The 22361-nt window shown below is 47.9% G+C and overlaps 1 protein-coding gene and 1 pseudogene across 18 annotated transcripts in view; both read left to right on the forward strand.

Annotated features, from left to right (window-relative positions):
* The window catches only part of TRERF1 (transcriptional regulating factor 1), a 226174-nt gene that overhangs the window by 32447 nt on the left and 171366 nt on the right, over positions 1–22361 (forward strand). The gene's annotated exons all lie outside the window — the stretch shown is intronic.
* The window catches only part of LOC138849662 (transcription elongation factor A protein-like 8), a 62778-nt pseudogene that overhangs the window by 26730 nt on the left and 13687 nt on the right, over positions 1–22361 (forward strand).

Consider the following 22361-nt stretch of genomic DNA (forward strand, 5'->3'; position numbering starts at 1 on the left):
GCCTCTACCCTGGCCAGTTGGATGTCTGCCTGCAGCCTTGATTGTGTCCCTGGCTTCTCTGTCTTCTCTAGTAACCCCCCAGTGAGCTCTGCTTGCCTCACCTGGGTCACTCCTGGCAGTTTCCTGGGGGCTTGTTACTTGTAGGCAGGTTACCTGGTTTGTTTTGAAAAGATTTACTTATTTCTTTGGAAGGCAGTTAAAGAGAGCAAGGGAGAGACAGAGAAAGCCACAGCTCTCCTGTCTGCTGCTTCACTCCCCAAATGGCTGCTGCAGTGGCCATAGCTGGGACAGGCCGAAGTTAGGAGCCAGAAACTCTATCCGGGTCTCCCACATGGGTCATCTGCTGCCTTCCCAGGCGCATTAGCAGGAAGCTGGATCAGAAGTGGAGCAGCCAGGACTTGCTTATATGGGATGCCAGTGTTGCAGGTGGCAGCTTAACCTGCTGTGCCCAACACCAGTGCTAACCCATCACCCAGATGTCATGCTTTTAGAGGCCAGGACCCTGTGTGCCAGGTGAATGCCCCCCTGCGGGTGTTTTTCATACTGTGCCTCGGGTATGGAGTGAATGCAATGGCATGGGCTGCTGGATTCAAAGATAGGAGAGGGGCTGTTGGAGGGCTCAGAGAAGAAATTTGACTGTGGAAGGGAAGGCGAGGTGAGTTGGAGCAGTCATCCTGGGAGGGCGCTGGAGGCCGGGGCCAGGGTGCCAGCCCCATGTTCCTTGGGAGCATGTTTCTGATTTGTTGCACACCTGTCTGGTGAGAAAAGCTGGGGCCTAACAGAAAAGTGAGGAATTAGGGGTGCAGGAGTTAGGAAGCAGGCAGTTTGGGCCTTGTCCTGATAGTTTGGGGTGGACACTATATTTACTTCTTACAGTGAAGCTCCTAGGATCTTTTTCTATGTTTAGAAATAGTTTATGTAATATGAAAATATGTGTTCTTTTTTTTTTTTAAAGAAAAAACAGACACCAGAATAGAATAAAATTTAAGCAGACTAATTACCATAGAAGGGAGTGAGAATGATGTCAAAAACCTGTTCTTCCTCAGTCCTAGGACCAGTGGTTTCTCAGGAGGACTTTTCAAACTCCTGAAGGCACAGGTGATTCGAACGCTGGTGAAACTGTTCCAGAGCAGAGCGAGAGCGTGGACGTTCCTTTTCTGTAGCTAGTGTCACGGCTGTGCCAAAAGAACAGTGTGTGCACACAGAACTAGGAAGGGATACTGATTTTGAAAGCGAAGGTGTGTAATCCTAATAATTATTAACAAATTGATCCTAGAAGCTCATTGAAATAACTCCATGGTCGCGTGGTTTCTGAGTGTGTGTGTGGGGGGGGAATGTAAGGAGAGGTGACTTGTAGTATTTCTAGTAATGAAATCTGGCCATGTTAAAGGATCTGCAGAGAAAGTAGGATGCTCAAATGGTTCATGAAGAATTAAGCATCTGTTTCTAATAAAAATTCATATAGGAATAATTAGATATGTCCATGATGTGGGAAAATACGTCTTTGTCAAGACAGTGGCCACAGTTTTGCTTAGTATTGCAATGGTGACTACTAGATGCATTCCCATTAAAATCATGATTAAGTATCATAATTACATAACCTTGTTCTGTAGGAAGGAGCTGGTGTAATTAGATAAGAGAAAGAAATAAGAGGTATAAAAATGAGAAGGAGGAGGCAAGTCTAAAAGACAAACAAGAGAATTCAGTGAGGTAGTTGGATGCTTACTAATGCACAAGAACCAGTAGCTTTCCCACATAAACATCCAGCTAGAAACATGATGGAAGAAAAAAATCCCACTTACATCAGCAACAAGAGAGAAAGTGCTTAGTTATAAGCATAATAACATTACATTTATATATAACATGCACACAGCAAGAGAGTATAATAGACTTAAACAGAAAGATTATGTAACCTTGGCCAGGAAGAGTCAGCGTTATAAAAATGTCACTTTCTCTATACAATTAACGTGTGATCCTAATAGAATTACCAATAGGATTATTCTGGGAGTAAAAAAGCTGATTCTAAGTTCATATGGAAAAATTAGCATGCATGGAAAATAGAAAAAAGGAGATTCCAGCTCTAACGGAAATGAAGCATTTTAAAAAGAATAGGTTGGCTGAACAAGTGGAACAGAATAAAGAGCCCTTTAAAATAGGCATGTATGGAGTTGGCGCTGTGGCATAGTGGGTAAAGCTGCAGCCTGAAGCGTCGGCATCCCTATATGGGCACTGGTTTACTTCCCATCCAGCTCTCCCCTAATGCACATGGGCAAGCAGCAGAGGATAACCCAAGTGCTTGGGTCCCTGTACCCAAGTGGGAGACCTCGAAGAAGCTCCCGGCTCCTGGTTGTGGCCATCTGGAGAATGAACTAGCGAATGGAAGATCTCTCTCTGTGCTTCTGGTTCTGACTCTCTGTAACTCTGCCTTTCAAATAAATAAATAAATCTTTTGTTTTAAAAAAAAAGGGTGTGTGTTTGTGTGTGTGTGTGTGCTCATGTGTTAATCTGTGATGAAGGCAGTATTTCAGATTTATAGGGAAATACAGGGTCTTCACAACCAGAAGACTACCTAGGAGAAAAAAGGAAAGCAAGATTCCTTTTTTTTTTATTTAAGATTTTATTTATTTATTCGAAAGTCAGAGTTACACAGAGAGAGGAGAGGCAGAGAGAGAGAGAGAGAGAGAGAGAGAGAGAGAGAGGTCTTCCATTCTATGGGTCACTCCCCAATTGGTCACAATGGCTGGAGCTGCACTGATCCAAAGAAGCAAGGAGCTTCTTCCGGTCTCCTGATCCAAAGCCAGGAGCCAGGAGCCAGGAGCCAGGAGCTTCTTCCGGGTCTCCCACGCGGGTGCAGGGGCCCAAGGACTTGGGCCATTTTCTACTGCTTTCCCAGGCCACAGCACAAAGGTGGATCGGAAGAGGAGCAGCCAGGACTAGAACCAGCTCCCATATGGGATGCTGGCGCTTTAGGCCAGGGCGTTAAGCCACAGTGCCACAGCGCCAGCTCCAAGAAGCAAGATTCCTAATTTGTGTCTTAGACAAACATAAGTGTATAAAAATTTAAGTAGGCACCAGCCTTGTAGCATCACTCGTAAAGCTGCCGCCTGCAATACTGGCATCCCATATGCTCCACTGCTGCCCCAGCTCTCCGCTGATGCACCTGGGAAGGCAGCAGAAGATGGCCCAATTCCGGGGCTCCTGCACCCGCACGGGGAAACTCTGAGGGAGCTCCTCCTGGCTTCTGCCTCACTCAGCTGTGGCCACTGGAGCCACTTGGGGAGTGAATCAACGGATGGAAAACACTCTCTCTGTCTTTCCCTCTCTCTGTAACTTTGCCTTTCAAACAAATAAATAAATCTTTAAAAAATTTTAAATAAAGACTGGAGGTAAAAAGGCACTAGAGGAATTTTTCTATAATCTTGGTATAGAGAGACATGAATACCAGAAACCAAAAGATAAAAAAATTGACAAATTTTACATGATAGAAATGAGAATCACTGCATGAGAAAAACATCATAAAGTTAAAAGATATGTGATAATCTGAGAAAAAAATATTTGTAACATATATGATAAAGGAGCTATTTTCTGTAACATAAAAAGAGCTCTTAGAAATAAAAAAGTCATTAACATTGAAAAATGAGCAAAGAACACAAACAGAAATTCACTAGAAAAGATATGTAAGTGAGCTATTGAATATATAAAGACGCACAAACTGTCTCACAGGAGTGCAAGTCAGAGCTATAATAGAAGGTCATTCATAATGTATCAGATCGGAAAAGATCAAAACACTTGATAATGCACTGATTGAATGAGGGTATAAAAAATGTGCTTTCAACAAGGGCACTTCATAAAGTTCGTGGAAAATGGAATCAAAGTTGATTTTGGTGCAGAAAACTTTGAAATCCACATAGTCAAGGAGTTTTCAAAAAGTTTGTGGAACATGTGTTTACTGAATGAATTCTGCGTGAATTGATTAAAATATGTTTTGCACCAAAGTAAGCTCATGTTTTGAAGTACCCATGTATAATGCTGATGAGAGTAAACACAAGTTCTTTGGAAGGTGGCTTGTGATGTTTGTCTAAATCAGCAATGTCCATATCTTAGGATCCTTCACTTCCACCTCCAGGTCTCTGCCCTGGAGAAACACTCTCATTCATGCAGTGTTCCCTGGACACTGTGACAGCAGTGGAAAACTGGAGAAGACAATGTAAATTCTGTCAGTTGGAGAAGGGCTCACTGAATCTGGCCTTTGACCGTTAGTAAGCAGTAAATCAACTTAGAGGGTTGTGATAGAGTATGAAACAAAGAACAGAAAACAACAGGGTACATTGCACACAAAGTGGCTCAAAATTTCAGGAGCTTTTATTTTCAATTTGTTAAAAAAAATTTATATATTTATTTGAAAGAGTTACAGGATAGACAGAGAGAGAGAGAGAATGAGAGAGAGAGAGAATGAGTCTTCTGTGTGCTGATTCATTTCTCCAAATGGCCACAACAGCCAGGGCTGGGCCAGGCTGAAGTCAGGAGCCAGGAGCTTCTTCCATTTCTCCCATGTAGTGGCAGGGGCCCAAGCACTTGGGCCATCCTCCACTGCTTTTCCAGGTATGTTAGCAGGAAGCTGGGTGGGAAGTGGAGCAGCTGAGACTCAGCCGGTGCTAACCTGCTGCACCACAACACCAGCCCTGGTTATGAGTGTTTTATATTCGTGTGTTTGAGCTGGTCACAGTACAGTATGTGTTTCCTATGATGAAACTCTACAAGACTAGTTAAAAGGCAATTTGCAGAGTGATAAGTACAATGTGTTACCATTTTACTAACAGAAAATACATAAAAATAGTGTCATATTTTTGATAGTATCATAAAGTAGGATACTTTCAAGAATTCAAGGAAGATGGAATTAAAAGATAATTTTATTGTGGTTCAAAAAATTTTGAGATCCATGCAGTTTTTTTTCATACTATGCATTTTCTGTGACCTTTTGGAAGATTTCTTGTGTGCCTGGATTTCAGAATTTTTTTGCACCAAAATAAGTTTATGGTTTTTTTTTTTTTAAAGATTTATTGATTTATTTGAAAGGCAGAATTAGAGGCAGAGGCAGAGAGGTGGAGGAGGGAGAGAGAGGAGAGTGGGTTTCCATCTACTGATTCACTACCCAAATGGCTGCAATGGCCAAAGATGGGCCAATCTGAAACCAGGAGCTTCTTCCAGGTCTCCCACATGGGCACAGAGGCCCAAGGACTTGGGCCATCTTCTATTGCTTTCCTAGGCCATAGCAGAGAGCTGGATTGGAAGTGGAGCAGCCAGGACTTGAACCGACACTGTAGGCCACAGTGCCGGCCCCAGGTTTATGTTTTAATTGCATTTTCCACTAATTTTTTGAAATACCTTCGTGTTTTGGATGGAATTGTGTCTTCATACAAGCAGCAGGTTGCTCTCAGAGTTGTCCACTGGGGACCACGGTGGTGATGTTGAGAGAGGCCTGTGCTTCATAGAGCATGCTTTAGTGTGTGAAAAGGAAAGTGGGGATGTTTGGCTTGGGTCTTCCAGTGAGTAAAACCTGCTCACACGGCAGTGAAAGGCGCTCCAAGGGTGGCGCTGCGCACGCAGGCTCTCCCATCAGTTGTTCTTGGCCTTTTCTAATTCATCTTCTATTGCCGCTCACTCTGAGCATCTCTCCTTTTGCTTTAATTTGACATCTTTTTTTTTTTAAGATTTATTTTATTTATTTGAGAGGTAGAGTTACAGAGAGAGAGAGAGAGAAAGACAGAGAGAAAAGTCTTCCATCCACTGGTTCACTCCCCAAATGGCCACAATGGCCAGAGCTGAGCCGATCTGAAGCCAGGAGCCAGGAGTTTCTTCCTGGTCTCCCATGTGGGTGCAGGGGCCCAAGGACTTGGGCCATCTTCTACTGCTTTCCCAGGCCACAGCAGAGAGCTGGATTGGAAGTGGAGCAGCCAGGACTTGAACAGGCACCCATTTGGGATGCTGGTGCCACAGGTGGAAGCTTAGCCTACTATGCCGTAGCACTGGTCTATAATTTGGCATTTTATAAATTTGTATCTGCTAAATCCTCTTCACTTTGCTTTTCAAAATTACTAGCTTAAGATTGTACATAAAATCCTTTACACTTTGTATTAGTAGCTCCTTTTTTGGATCTTTTTGTTTCCAACTTTTCTAGTTTATTTTTATTTTTTTGAAATTAACTGGGCCCATGGTTTATTAATTTCATTAGTTTTTTTTCCTCCAAAGAGCCAACTTTTGGCTTTCATTCCCTTCTTCAACATTTGCTTACCTTTTTATTTGTTATTTTTCTTTTTACTTTTTTTTTTTAATATTTAATATTTGAAAGGTAGAACTCACAGAGAGAGAGAGAGAAAGAGAGACAGACAGATCTTCCATCTGCTGGTTCACTCCCCAAATGGCCTCAAAGGCCAGGGCTGGGCCAGGCTGAAGCCAGGAATTTGGAATTCCATCCGGATCTCCGATGGATGTAGGGACCCATATACTTGGGCCATCCTCTGCTGCTTTCCTTGGTGCAACAGCGGGGAGCTGGAAGGGAAGTGGAGCAGCTGGGACTTGAACCAGTGCTCACATGGGATGTCAGCATTGCACGCAGTGGCCTAAGCCACTGTGCCACAACATTGCCTCCTGTTTTGACTTTTATCTTTCTTTCTTTTTTTCTTTTTTTTCTTTTTTTTTTCCTTGTGGGTATTTCCATGAACATGAATGTAGCAGTGGTTTTCAAATTTTACAGCATGCACAAATCATCTTAGGTCTGGAATTCTTGTCTAAATGCAGATGCTAATCCACCTGGTTGGAACTTCGGCCTGATTCTAACCAGCTCCAGGTGGGGCCAACCTGTGATGAATGAATAAAGTAGAAAATGTACCTGCTTCTGATGCAATGTAGGGCCTTATGTACCTAAAGCATCTGGTACTCAAGAACCTGCAAAAATGATGCTTCTAATTCTCACAATACGATTCATACCATTTTCCTTTGTGGGTAGCAAAGATGGGATTGCCCTGACGCAGCCTCTCATTTCTGGCTTTGTAAGTGACCATGTACTTTCCAGATGTGCTGAGAGGGTAGAGAAGTGTTTTTGACTACAGAATTTCTTGGGGGTCACATTTGTTTGGTTGAGTAGCTTCCTTGTCTTTTTTTTTTTTTTTTTTTTTTTTTGACAGGCAGAGTGGACAGTGAGAGAGAGAGAGAGAGAGACAGAGAGAAAGGTCTTCCTTTGCCGTTGGGTCACCCTCCAGTGGCCGCGTGCTGTGGCCGGCGCACCGCACTGATCCGATGGCAGGAGCCAGGTGCTTCTCCTGGTCTCCCATGGGGTGCAGGGTCCAAGCACTTGGGCCATCCTCCACTGCACTCCCGGGCCATAGCAGAGAGCTGGCCTGGAAGAGGGGCAACCGGGACAGATTCCGGCGCCCCGACTGGGACTAGAATCCGGGGTGCTGGCGCCGCATGGCGGAGGATTAGCCTAGTGAGCTGCGGGGCCGGCCGCTTCCTTGTCTTAATATCATTGTCCAATATCTCTGGGATTAGCTCTGTTTTTATATTCCTTTGGATCAGGTTTTTTTTTTTTTTTTCAAAAAATTATTTATTTATTTATTTTATCCATTTGAGAGGCTGAGCAACAGAGAGAGATGGAGACAGAGACAGAGAAAAACAGAGATCTTACATCTGCTGGGTTACTCCCAAGAGCCCACAAATCCAGGGCTGGACCAGGCTGAAACCTGGAGCTAGGAACTCACTCTAGGTCTCCCTCATGGGTGGCAGGGATCCAACCACTTGAGCCATCACTTGCTGTCTCCCAGGGTGCACATTAACAGGAAGTTGGAATTGGAAGCATAGCCAGGACTTGAACCCAGGCACTGTGATATGGGATGTGTGCATCCCAAGGGGTGTCTTAATCTCTGTGCCAAAGCCTGCCCCTGGATCAATTACTTATAACCTATTTGATGGCCCATAGTGCCCTTTGGAAATATGGTAGAAGCTGTGGACTTTTCCCCAGACACACATGGCCCACCCCCATTCATGCACAGTGAAATCCCCCAGTTTTCTTTTCGTTTATGTGGGCCACAAGCCTCCGGAAGCCTGTATATGGCCCAGTGGGACCATGACTTTAATGGTGCCTCTGAGGCACAGAATCCCAAAATGAGAAACAGAATCCACAGTGCCTGCAAACAGTCTAATCCAGTCCTGTTCATTATAGATAAAGGAAGCCAAGGTCAAGACTTCTCAGATGTTTATTCAAAACCAGATTCTCCACGTGTTACAGCCTCACTCCCATTCTCAATGTAGGGAGTGCTGCCTGTAGCAGGGGGGAGCCTTTGTGCCTTTGGTTTTCGGTCCCCTTAGGCCCTGGTGATTCGAGAGGTGTGCTCCCATCCAGGCCCATCCTGTATCATCTTGCGTGAGGGCAGGCCATTGTTATTTCCTGGAGCCCAGCCCTGCCCTCACCTCTTCTGGTTAATTCTGGTCTGGGGAAGTGGCAAGTTGGTTCCCCGCCAGCCAGGGTCTTGGGCCCAGGTACTGTTCTGGTTTTGGCATAGCAGGGCCTCCTGCTTTGTTCCTGGCTCCCATTTCCTTCTGTAGGTCTCAGTTCTTCTAAGAGAGTTCTGTGCTGGTTCCCATTCTGGTAAGGTACCCAATGTCCAGGCCCTGTGCAGGGACCACACCCTGCTGTCTCTGCCAGAGATAGCAAGGTGTACTGGAAAGTCATCAGTTTGAATCCCAGCTCTTCCACTTCCTGGCCATGTGACTCTGAAGAAATTACTTAGCCTGGCTGGGGCCTCAGTTTGTGTGTTTGTGAAGGGAACAATAGAATGCACTTTATAGGATGGTTGGGAAGATATAACTTGTTCTCAGTGTGTGTTGATAACTAGTACATAGCGTTACTAGTCTTACCTTCAGGAATTGTGGTCCTGCCCAGCACAGCCAGCTGCAGCCACGGGAATCTTTGCTAGATGTCCTTATGCCTGTGTTATTGAGGGTCACCTGTCCAGACTTTCCCATGACAGAGCTTTTGCCACTCGTTGGAGTCCTTCATCACATCTTATGCTTTCCCCTTCCCCGAAGTCCCTGTGAGCCCAGCCTGCAGCTGGGCCAACAGTACCTCCAGGACAGGAGGGCGGCCTCATCCCCCTAGACCACGGCTCCTCTAGGTGTGCATGGAGCTGGGCAGGCTTGTCCCTGCTCTCCTGAATGCAAGAAGGAAGTTATAGATGAAATTCACATTAAAAAACCAAAAACACCACTTCTGCGATTAGCAGTGGAGCGGGTGAATGCTGCGCCTTGGGGAGTATTTGTAAGCGACTGCCCACCACTAGTGGTGGTGCCAAGCCCTGGTGACGTGCTCAGGCCTCTGTCAGGGCACTGGTGGAGTCCTGAGTGACGGTGGCAGGGAGGACCGTGGAACCCAGAGGAAGGCATTCGGAGAGGTGACAGTCGGAGGGCTTCGTGCAGGAGGTTGAACACAACATTTGAACTGGGTCTTAGAGATTGATATCTCAGGGTTCCTGTCTGTCCATTTTTACAGGTGAATTTTATAGTCATTCAGTAGGCTCTTATTAAAAATGAGTCTTGAGGGGCAGGCGTTTGGCTCAGTGGTTAAGTTGCCACTTGGGACACTCGCATTTTATATTCAAGAGCCTGGATTTGAGTCTGATTTCTGCTTCTGACCCAACTTCCTGCTGTTGGGTACCCTGTGAGGCTGTGAGGCAGCAGATGATGGATGGCTCAAGTAGTTGGGCCCCTGCCACCCATTTGGGAGACCCTGATTCAGTTCTAGGCTCCTGGCTTTGTCCTGGGCGAGATCTGGCAGTTGTAGGCACCTGGGGAGTAAATTAGTAGATGAAGGCTTCTCTCTTCGCCTTTCAAGTAATAATAATAATAATACTTGAAAACCACCAGACAAGATTCACCCCAGGAATATGTTTAGTTTAGCACAAAGAGACTAATATTAATAGAAATCATAAAAATCAGAACACCCAGTATTAAATACAACACCTGGAATATAGTTGATACCCAACAGATATTTCATGAATGAATGAATTTGGTCTCTGCAGATGCACATGCATTATAAAACGTCATAAAGCTAAAAATAAATGTTTTGGGAGATTTCCCCCTACATATGACAACGAGCCTGCTCTTATGTAGCAAGCCTTCCACGAGGAGTGTAGATGGAGAAGAGAAATATTAGAAGCCTGCTCTGAAAAACAGGAACTCAACCAAAATGCCCCTTATCTCTTATTTAACCATAGTTTAACAGATGCTTGTCATAACAATATAGGAAGAAAGAGAAACCAGAGGGATTAGTATAGGGAAGGAAGAGATAAAAATATCGCTGTTTGCAAGCAAATGACACAATTTCTATTCAAAGAAAATTACAAAATCCTACATGGCTGTTTCTGATCAGAAGTTGAAGTATTAGAGGGTCGGTATTCTGAGGTTTATGCCAGGGTTTCATGCCTTGGCCATTACGGTTCCAATGCAGTACTTTATAAAGCATGAAAAACAGTGACAAAAATAAAAAATAATCAGGAAAAATTGATGGACAAGCAGCAGAGGATGTTTTACGATTCTTTGAGTAGCAGTGTTCCTCGTAGCAAGCCAGGCAGGGGAAGCAGGCGTTATTAAAACTGCACAGGGGCCGGCGCCGCGGCTCACTAGGCTAATCCTCCGCCTGCGGCGCTGGCACACTGGGTTCTAGTCCTGGTCGGGGTGCCAGATTCTGTCCCGGTTGCCCCTCTTCCAGGCCAGTGCAGTGGAGGATGGCCCGAGTACTTGGGCCCTGCACCCCATGGGAGACCAGGATAAGTACCTGGCTCCTGCCATTGGATCAGCGCGGTGCGCTGGCCGCAGCGGCCATTGGAGGGTGACCCAACGGCAAAGGAAGACCTTTCTCTCTGTCTGTCTCTCTCACTGTCCACTCTGCCTGTCAAAAACAAACAAACAAACAAACAAAAAAAAAACAAAAAACACACACACAAAACTGTGCAGGACTGGGATAAAGCAGAGAGATGTATGATGGGCACAGTTAAAAAAAAAAGACCTAAATAAACGAAAGGCATTTATAGGTGGTGAATTTGGAGACACAAATAATAGGGAACGATATCAATTTAAAGAAAATGACTCTTGGGAGAAGCTAGATAACAACGTGGAGAAAATGAACTCAGATTCATTTCTCATCTCATATGCTATATGTTCCGAATGCACTAAAAAGTTAGTTTTAAAAACTCTTAAAACTCAAGAGAAAGCAGATGGGAGATTTATCTGCACTGTGGAGAGCAAATGTGTTTGAAAATTCTATGAAAATGATTGTTGTTGGTGTGGGATGTGTGCAACTCTAAAAGAATAAAATCTGTGAGAGAAAAATAATAAAGTCATGTTTCAGGGGAAGGGAACGGAAGAGGGTCCGTGTGTGGTGACCCGATGGACAGGGACACGTGGTCAGATGACGCACAGCCCTGAAAAAGGTCTTTCTGCACACACCCAGACTGCCAGGGCGGGGGCACGGACCACTCCACGTGAAGCCCAAGTGATAAACACAGCTCAGTGTTAAGTTAGAGCAGCTCTGAGGCAGTACTTCCACTGGCCTATAACACAGGCAATAAATAGATCTATTCATATTTGCATTTGCCAAAACCCTACCATTGAGGCCCATGCTAAAGCAAACAGGGTGCCATGAGGAGAGGGGCTAGCGTTCTGGAGAGCCCGTGACCTTGGATGATGAGAGCAGTGACATTGTCTAGACTCTTTGACCAGTGTTCTTACTCTGGGCAGTAAGGTCACATCCCACAGATGGAATCCCAAAGGGGAAGAAAGCCAGCGTGTCCAAAGATAGGAAGTAATCTGAGTGTGGGTGATGAGGGGGCAGATGGGTGGGTGCCGTGACAGCAGTCCAAGGGGAACCGCCCCACTGGATACAACATAGGCGGGACAGAGCTGAGCGGAGCAAGACACACATGAAGTCGCTTACCTGGGCCGATAGCAATCATGTAAATTCTGTGCATACACGTGAGAATCTGGGACAGGCCTGGACTTAGTTGATGGTGTTTTTGTTTGTTTATTTATTTGAAAGGCAGAGTGAAAAAAAAGAGAAAGAGATCTATCTGCCAGCTACTCCTCAAATGTCCGCAACAGCCGGGGCTGTGCCAGACAAAGCCAAGAGCTAGGAACTCCATCTCGCACGTGGATGACAGGGGCCCCCAAGAACTTGAGCCGTTATCTGCTGTTTCCCAGCCTCATCAGCAGGGCGCTGGATCCAACGTGGAGTAGCTAGGATTTACATTGGCCCTCTGACATGGGATGCGGGTGTCCCACGTGGCAGCTTAACCCACTGTGCCACAGCGCCCGCCCCTTGATGTGCTTTTTGATTCATTTTTTTCCCTGTAACGTTGTTGATGTTATGTAATGCAGGTTTTTAAAAGAAGAAAGGAAGGGGAAATTTCTGGTAGTGAAAAGAGGAAACGTGGGCAGCTGTGGAGAGACAGCACTGGGCACGGCATCCACACGGGGCTGGATCTGAGTCACTGCGTTGCCCTGTGGTTTGGGGCAAATCACAATCTCGTCTCTAGCTCCCTTGTCTCTGCTGCAAGCCAGTTGTGCAGAGTGCTGGAGGCCATTGCCCACTGCCCTCGCCTCGTCCCCATCTCTGCAGGACGGCTGTGGTTTGAGGGCAGGCCTGCTTCGAGCGTGGACCCAGCAGGGTGGGCAGACGAACACACGCTCCAAAAAGGCAGCCAACAGAGCTGTTGCAGATAACTTTGAGAAGCCACTGCAGCCCCCCAAAAATGTTAAGCAAAGACATCGGTGCCCCTTCCACATCAGACCTGGAGATGTGGCCCAAGAGGACAAGACAGATACTTAACACAGAATATTTTGTCGAGCAAACTTGGATTTATGATACACTTGAATTTTTAAAAAAAAAAGATTTGTTTTGAAAGGCAGAATCATAGAGAGGGAGACGTTCCATCTACTGGTTTACTCCCCAAATGACCACGATGTCTAGGACTGAGCCAGACTAAAGCTGAGAGCCAGCAGCTCCATCCAGGTCTCCTATGTGGGCGGCAGGAGCCCAAGCACTTGGGCTGTCTTCTGGTGCTTTCCCAGGCACATTAGCAGGGAGCTGGATTGGAAGCGGAACAGCCGGGACTCTGACTGGTGCTCATAGGAGATGCTGACACTGCAGGCTGTGGCCCCACACTTGAGCCTTTTTACAAGGTAGGGACATATTAGGGGCATAACTAATATGTCTCCCTTACTTGGGAGCTGAATGACCTTGAACTGGTTAACCCAGGCCCTGATTTCCTCCTCCTCATTTGTCTCCCTCGTGTATTAGAATGATTCAAGATGCTGTGTTTCAGTGTTCCTTACGCTCTCAGTTCCTATTTGCCAAGGTTTTCCCCTCATGTATGTCCCAAAAGGCACCATGCAGGGTCCCACAGGGAGCATCGAGCCATCTGGATTATTGTCTGTGACGTCAGGGAGCTTGTCCAGCCCAGACAGAGTGGTTGTACAAATTCCCACAAGGGGGTTTATGTCCTGAGGTGGCAGGGGGGTCAGGGACGGTGTTTGTAGGATATGGCAAACTGGCGACGGTCAAGATGCTGAACTGGGGGGAGGATGCCAGAGAGGGGGTATTTGATGGGAGAAGGTTCCAGAAGACCTGAGGTGAGCTCGTGCAGCTCTGTGGGCAGTACTGAGCACATCATGTCTGTCACCTTCTTTGGGCCCGACAGCAACCTGACAGCTGAGGGAAGTGACATGTGCAGGGCTGGAGGGGCTGAGCTGGGCTCAGGACAGAGGTTTCTGGCCTCCTCTCCCCATGTTCCGCCTCCTGCGCCACACATCTCTCCACAAGCTGAGCCAATCTGCGTCTTCCTTGGAGTGAGGAGAGAGCTAGACGAGAAGAAGAGGCTGGATAGGAACGTCGTGAGATGAGCAGGACGGTGAAGGGCATGAAGGGGACTGAACTGACTTGGGGAGGCAGTGCTAGGATACAGGATGTGGAGTCGGTCCCCGGGGCTCAGCTCCCGCCCACATGACTACACGCTGCTGTCGATCAACTCTGCGGAGCCCCAGTTTCTCCCTCCGTGAAATGGGGATACCCAGGCTACATTCTAGAGACGTGAAGAGGACTCCGTGAGTCATGTCTGGAAAGTCCTGGGGACTTTGCGAGTCTTCGCTGCACAGCGGCTGCTTCTGTTGCTGTTTGTGGGATTACGGAGGCTTCGCGCCACGGAAAACATCGGTTTGGCTTTGTCGCCTGGGGGATCCTGATCACTTTCCCCGTCCCCTGCGCAGCCAGAGAGGTGCTCCCTGCTGCCTGCCCTTCTCTGTCCTGCAGCTTCCTTCTTGCATCAGCTGAAAGCATCTCACCTTTATTTAGAACCTCCCACGCTCCAGGCATTCTTTGGTGTAATTATACATACATTATCTCATTTAAATCCCCCCACCGATGCTTCCAGGGGGTTAATTACAGATGTTCTTTGACTTGTGATGGACTTAGGGCCCAAAAAACCCATTGTGAGTTGAAGCTACATGTAATACACCTAACCTACTGAACGTCCCAGCTTCGTTTACCTACGTTAGGTAACAGTTGTTTCACACAAAGCCTATTTTATTTTTCTTTAAAAAAAAATAATAGGCAGAGTGAAAGATACACGCATGTGTGCACAGACACACACACACACACAACAGACAGATCTTCTATCTGCTGGTTCACCCCCCTAAGTGAACGCAATGGCCAGGGCTGGGCCAGGCCTAAGCCAGGCGCCTGGAGCTCCATCTGGGTTTCCCATGTTGGTGGCAGGGGCCCAAGCACTTGGCCCTCTGCTGCTGCCTTCCCAGATGTATTACAGGGAGCTGCATAGAACTACAGCAGCTGAGACTCTGGTGCTTCGATACGGGAAGCCAGCTTCGTAAGCTGCAGCACAGTCCACTGTGCCACAACGCCAGCCCCCAAACGTATTTTATAATATTGCATATCTCCTTTAATTTATTGAGTAGTGTGCTGAATGGCTGGTATACTTTTGCACCATTGTAAACTCCAAAAAAAAAAAAAAAAAAAAAAGTCAATGAAAAAAAAAAAGTGTCAATGAAACCGGCATTGAAAGCCAGTTTCCTTGTGTGTTTCCTTGTTGGACCCAAGCCCTGCCTTCATTCCCAAGTGCATGTCAGTCCTCCTGGCCCTGTGTGTTGTATCCTTCCATCACAGCCCTTGCTTGGAGATGGCAGAGACACAAGCAGCAGGGTCTGAAATCCCTGTCTTTCCCCTTCTTAATTGTAAGACACTGAGTGTGGGCACTTAACCCCTAAGGCCTCCTTTCCTTGAATAAAGTGGCAGCGGTACCAGCACTTAGCTGGTGGAGCCCCTGTGAAGATTACACAAGGTCACACCCAGAGTTTCGGACACAGCTGTACCTGCTAGCTACTGCTACTCTAGGGTGGAACCTCAGCTACCATCCAGCCCCCTGGGAACCCGGCCTATTTGCTGGCTGCAGCCTTGGGGATGGGTCTATTAGCCTTGACTAACGACAGTGTGTTACAGGTCGTAACCCCCTCCAGCCTCCCTGTCTGTGCCGGAGGCAAGAGGACATCTCTCAGGCGTGCGTGCAAGTGGAGCTAGATGAACACAACGAAAACTCAATGTGAGAGAAAGTAGCAGTCCTGAGATACTTAGCTCTTGGGGCCTTTGATTCTACGGTTGGCTAAGCCAGGAAGGAGGAATGGGCACAGGAGGCAGGGAGAGGAGATGAGTTGGGTGGAGGCCTGCAGATGGGAAGCAGTGGGGCCGCTTTTCTGAAAGCCATGCTTCTCAGAGTATTCGGGGTAGCTGGCACGCTGCCACCTACATGGGAGACTTGGATTGAGTTCCTGGCTCCTGGCTCCAGTGCGGCCCAGTCCCGGCTACTGTGGGCGTTTGAAGAGTGAACCAAGAGATGGGAGCTGTGTCTGTCTCTTTTCCTCTTACATACATAAATAAATGAACCGGGAGCAGTGCAGCGGGCGGGAGGGCGGAACAGAGGGATGAAAACCCATGATGTGAGCAGAGCAGAGTGCAGGGGGGAACGCTGAGCGTTGCGCTAAGGAGTGGAGAGACAGCTTGGCACTCGCCCGCATGTGACGGTGAGGAGTCTAGTGCGGGCCCTGGTTTTAGTGTGGTGACTGCATGTTCAGCAGTGCCACCCACAGAGAGGGGAAGGGACCAATGGGGACAAAGTGGGGCTGAGGTGGGACATGTTGGGTTTGAGAGGCCAGCTCTGCAGGTGGAAGCATCTGGTCCAGAGAGTGTCCCCGCTGTCGTTGGGAGCTACTGCAGGCAGATCCTAGTCAGTGTGGGTGCGCCCAGCGAGGAGAATGTGGGCGGGAAAAGCAGATGGACAGCGGGGCCCTGGAGGACACCAACAGTTACAGAACTGGCGTCCACAGATTTGTAGGACTGAGCAAGCGCCAGTTATAAAACACAGCCTGGATTGGGTCCCACACTGCTGCTTAAAATCTGTCTCCCAGCCTGCACGGTGGAGTCCACTCCTAACCTCAAGTGCACACAGCCCGTCCCAAGCAGGCCTTGTGTTAGCTTCCAGGGCTGCAGAGCCAGCACCACAAGCCGGCTGACCCGAACAGCAGCAATTTATTCTCTCACCATTCTGGAAGCTGGGTCTGAACCGTGAGTGCCAGGAATGGGTGTGGTAGGTTCTTTCCAGAGGCCCTGGGGGAGAATCTGTTCAGGCCTCTCTCCTATTCTGGAGGTTGCCAGCAACCCTTGGCTTGTAGGAACCTCTCTCTTCTGCCACCTCCATTGTCACATGCCTTGCCTCTGTGTGTGTGTGTTAGAGAGAGAGAGAGAGAGAGACCTTTTACAGGGGTGCTGGAGATTGAATTTAGAGGAGCTTATGTAACCTCATCTTAACCAAGCACATCTGCAAAGACCCTCATTCTGAAAAAGACCCCGTGCTGAGGTGCCTGGTGGACACAAATTTGGGGAGGCAACTCTTCAAACCCGTATGGGCCTCATTTTGATCTGCTTTCCTGGGTCCTGTTCCCTTCCTGCTCCCGGGATCTCCTTTTGGGAAGCTGTCCAGACTGTACCCTAGCAGAGGCCTGCTGCTTCCACCTCTGAGCACACCCCAGCATGGTCTTGGCTGTCCATGGCTGACTAGACCTTGACCCCCTGGGAGAATGGGACTGGAGCTCCCTTCCCCCTCTCTGCAGCAGCCCGGTGGTTGGCAGCCCCAGTGTCCAAGCAGCTATGAATCCTGGCTGTCCATTTCATTAACTGTGTAACTTCCCTAATCTCTCTTGCCTCAGTTTCCCCACCTGTAAGATGGAGCTATTAAATGAGAATGTAATAAATGAATCAAGAAAAAGGACAGAAGGCAGCTGGTCGAGGACTTGTCAGGCTTGTTGTGTTCATTTTTGTGTCCACGGCACATGGCAAGGGGTCAGACCTCATGGGCGCTCCATCAGTACTGGTGGAACACAGCTGGTCTGGGGAGACTTAGCGTGATGAGAAGTGACGACACCTGTGTTTATAGACGTGCCCCCCCCCCCAAGACATCCCCCTTCCTCCTGCCTTTGCTCCCCGGGGCGCCGGGTAATTACAGTTGGAGTTTCAGCTCAATGCTGACGGGTGGCGGTGAGCAGGGGTCTCAGTTTGAGTCAGGCGCACAGCCCTGCACCCAGCCTGTCTCTTTCATGTGGATGGAACAGACTTGGGCTTACTGCATTAGCGGTACCTATGGTGGCTGCAGTGCATGAGTCACCATTTACTGTAAGGCTTTCAGATGCCCGGCAGACACATGCCAGTCGGGAGGGACTGGGCCCTCTGCAGTGCAGGCAACGCAGCCCTGCGCGGCCAAGAGTGGACGTGAAACACTTCATGTGGTCCCAAGTAGTGTGGCGAGCTTAGGGGATCATGCACTTTCCCAGCTTCCTGCTCCCCAGATTTTCTATTGCACGTTTATTTTGCTCTCTTAACAGTGATAGGCACACTTTGAAGTTCATGAAGCAGGACTTTCGCTCCTGGCCTAGAGGTGTCTGCCTGAGTCTGGCTTTGGTTTTACATGAAGTATTAATTTTTTAAAAAACAAAGAGGACCCACTCATGTTTCTTGATGGTGGGTCACGGAGAGCCATCCTTCAAGGCTGAAGACCTCTATTCCTTGTAAGTCGAAAGCAATATCTTTGGTTCCATTCTGCCTGTGAGTGATGGTTTTCTTCTCCTTTCGAGAGATGAGCCTGTCGCTCCCCCTCTTCGTGGAGGAACGACACAGGACCCTGCGTTGTTCTTTTGTCTGCTCGGCCCTCCCCGGGTTTGCTGCTGGTTCTTCCCAGGTTGGCTGCCGTCCTTCCACCTCCGTGGAAGGGTGGTGCCCCCTGCCACTTTCCCCACTTCCGCGGGGGAGCGGCACACCGCCGGCCGGCTCTCTCGGGGGCTGCTCAGGTGTTCCTTCAGATAGATGTTCCCCTTAGATGTTCCTGGTGCATGTTGTCTCTCTCCTCCTTTATAGTCCTCTTCCACCAATCCCAACTCGGCTACCCACACGCCGAGTACGCTGCTCTCCTCCAATCAGGAGCGGGATCAGCTCCTGCAGGTTACTGGTTGAACTGGAGGCAGCTGTGTAAAAGTTGTTTTTACTCCTCTCCCAGCGCCATATTGTGGGAGAGCAGATGCATAGAATAAGTCTTAATTCCAGTAACTTAGTCTAGTCCGAGTTGCTCCCCACATGAGCCCATGAGCTTCCCTTTGGTTTCCAGTAGGAGACAGGGTCTGGACTTGGGGCATTGCAGTCTTTGGGGATTGTGCTAAAAAGACAAGACTCCTGGGTGCAGCCTGTTCTTTCTTGCAGGTGGCTGGGAGGGATAGGGTGTGGAGAACTGTGACTGGCTGCAGAGTTACCCCCAGCATGTCCTGTGTGTGCCTGCCACCAAGCTGGGCACTAGGTTCCTTGCACACCGGTTCTGTGGCAGGGCCTTGGGTGCCCACAGAAGGTGCAATCTGGTGGGACACATGAAACTTTTTGGTGCATGTCTGTGTCCTGTGTGTGCTGTGAGGCTTTGATTGAGTTCCATTGGCCTCTCAGTCTTTACTTCCTCGTCTGCAGAATGGGGATAATTGTGTTCACTTGGGTGGGTGGAGGATTTGATGAGATATTGAATGCATGTCGTGCCGTCCTACTACATAGAAGGGCTCAGGGAATGGTGGTTGTGATAGCTAGGAGTCCTGTATTTTGACAAGAGAGGCTCTCTGCAGTTGGCTCCCTGAGCTTTGGAGGGAATTATTTCCATATTGGAAACTGACTTGTGCATCCCTTTGGTTTCTTTTATTTTATTATTATTTTTTTTGACAGGCAGAGTGGACAGTGAGAGAGAGAGAGAGACAGAGAGAAAGGTCTTCCTTTTGCCGTTGGTTCACCCTCCAATGGCCACCGCGGCCGGCATGCTGCGGCCGGCGCACCGCGCTGATCCGAAGGCAGGAGCCAGGTGCTTCTCCTGGTCTCCCATGGGGTGCAGGGCCCAAGCACTTGGGCCATCCTCCACTGCACTCCTTGGCCACAGCAGAGAGCTGGCCTGGAAGAGGGGCAACTGGGACAGAATCCAGCGCCCCGACCGGGACTAGAACCCGGGGTGCCGGTGCCACAAGGCAGAGGATTAGCCTAGTGAGCCGCGGCACCGGCACCCTTTGGTTTCTGCCTCTCCTTCTTGGCATTTCCTGGCAGCCCACCTGGAGCCCACCCCCCCGCCCCCTTTGCTCATCCCAGTGATTTCTTCACAGCCACGGCCGAGCTGCATTTCCCAGGAATCCCAGCACTGCAGCCAATCTAAGGCTGTGGTCCCTTTTCTGGTTGGCAGCTGGCTATTGGTTTCCCTTCAGCATCCGCCCTGACCTGGGCTCTCCTCTTGGAGAACAGAAAGAGCGTGCTTAAGTGTTGGGCACCTAAAGTGATTTTCTCTGTCCCACTGCCCCATTGTAGGGATCTGACCCCAGGGCTGGGAGGGCATTAGCCATGAGGACGGAGAAGCTGGCTCAGGTCCCCAGAGCCAGCCGTGCCCGGGACACTACGCTTCCAGTCTCAGGAGCTCCTAGAATTCTTCCCTCCTTCCTACTCCCCCTTTATCCCCTTTGTCAAGCTCTGGTCACTTCAGATCAGCATTAAGCCTACAGAGGTGCATATTGTTTTTCTGGAGCCACACAGGTGGAAGCACTGATCGTCCCTGTGTTCTGTTCGAAGAGTTCCAGCAGGACTGCCTTTGCCAGGAAGCCGGGTGCAGCGGCCGCCCTGAGGCCGTGGGTGCTTTCGTGGTCCTGCGCGCTGGCAGCTGGGTGTCGGCTTCCATTCAGCTGCATCTCATCTCCTCCTTCCAATGCGTGCAGGTGCTTGGGAAAACCCAGGCCCCACAAGCATCGGGCTGTCAGGAAAGGAGGCGCCCTGGGGGCGGAATGCAGTTGTAGTGGGGCCCACACTTTCTCTTTGATTGTTTTGGGTTTAAGATGTTCTTGTCTGTGATGGAAACTGTAACACAAGCTGATTACTAAAATTTGACTACTGGTTTAATGAGAAGCCTATGAGAGGGACCCACTTCCTCTTGATTGTTGTTTTATTTTTAAAAATTCTGTACATTCTGTTTCATTTCTCGTCCTCTGGACTTTTCTTGTTTTAAAAAAGTCACCAAACAACATACTATAAAAAACACACACACACACACTCAAAACTGTTTAGAAAATAACATTGGACCCAGGGGAACACAAAACACTTTCTCCACAGCCCCTTCCTTCCCCCAGATGGGCTGAGCCTCTCTGGGCATCTCACAGGGTAGCAGGAGCTGAAATGGAGCGATGGAGCCTCACAGGAGAGGTGGCAGTGGGTTGAAGTCCATGCAGGAGCAGGGTTAGGTGAGGACTGGGCTCGTGAGATTCCACGCCAGGACCTCCCTTGTCGGGAAAATGTGCACCCATGATTTTTTTTTTTTTAATTGGCAAATGACAATTGTGTCTATTTATGAGGTTCAGTGTGATGAATCGACCAGTGCGTACCCTGTGGCAGGATCAAGTCAGGTAAGTAGCTTGCTCGTCACCTCAGATAGCTATCATTTCTTTGTGGTGAGAACATTTGAAATCCTCCGTTAGCTGTTTTGAAAAATTTAATACCTTATTATTAGCGGGAGTAACTGTGCCAGACGATAGAACCCCAGAGCTTCTTGCTTCTGAGCGTGGTTTTCTGCCCACCAACCAGGGTCTCCCCTCCCCGCAACTGCACTGCCTGCCCCTCAGTCTCTGGCCACCAGCCTTCTACTCGCTACCTCTGTGAGTTTGACTTTGTAAGGTTCTCCATAAAAGGGAAATCACACAGTCTTTGTGTGTCTGGCACATTTCATTTGTAATCTTCTAGGTCCATCCATATTGTTGCAGGTGATAGAATTTCCTGTTTCTTGAAGGCTTGTGTATGTGTGGGGGGGGGAGCACTGTGTGTATATACCACATTTAAAAAGTCCATACATTGAATTAGGCTGTTCCCGTATTTTGACCATTGTGAATAATGCAGCGAACATGAGAGTGTAGACATCTCTTGTGCATACTGATTTCAATGCCTCTGAGTATATAGCCAGCAGTGGGATTGCTGGATTGTATGACGATTCCATTTTTAGGTTTTTGAAGAACCTCCATGCTGTTTTCCATGACTCTATTGTGGAAAATCAGTTGACCTGTGTGAGTTTATCTCTGAGCTCCCTATCCTGTTGCATTGGCCAATGCCAGTTTTTATGCCAGAACCACGCTGCTTTGATTACTGTAACTTTGTAATATACTTTGAAGCTTGGTAATAAGATGCCTCTGTCGATGTTTTTGTCAATATCGCTTTATCTATTTAGGGTCTTTTGTGATTCCATACAAATTTTGGGGATTTTTTTCCCTATTTTTGTGTAGATTGACATTGGAATTTTGGTAGTGATTACACCGACTCTGTAGATTGCTTTGGGTATCATGGATACTTCAACTATTAATTTTCCCCAATCCATGAACATGGGATCTCTTTCCATTTGTGTGTGTCATTCTGTATTTCATCAGTGTTTTATAGTTAAGTTCACAATTCTTTCATATCCTTGGCTAAATGTATTCCTAAGCGTTTTATTTTTTGGATACCATTCTAAATAGAACTGTTTTCTTAGTTTCTTTTTTAGACAGATCATTGTCAGTATATAGAAATGATTCTGATTTCCTAAGATTTATTTTTTATTTTGCAACTACTATATTTGCTTATCAACTCTAACAGTTTTTTGGTGGGGTCTTCAGGATTATCTCATTATAAAGATCACATCATTGGCAAATAGACATTCTCACTTCATCCTTTTCCC

Source organism: Oryctolagus cuniculus, chromosome 5 (assembly GCF_964237555.1).
Source record: "Oryctolagus cuniculus chromosome 5, mOryCun1.1, whole genome shotgun sequence".
Classification (NCBI taxonomy): Eukaryota; Metazoa; Chordata; class Mammalia; order Lagomorpha; family Leporidae; genus Oryctolagus; species Oryctolagus cuniculus.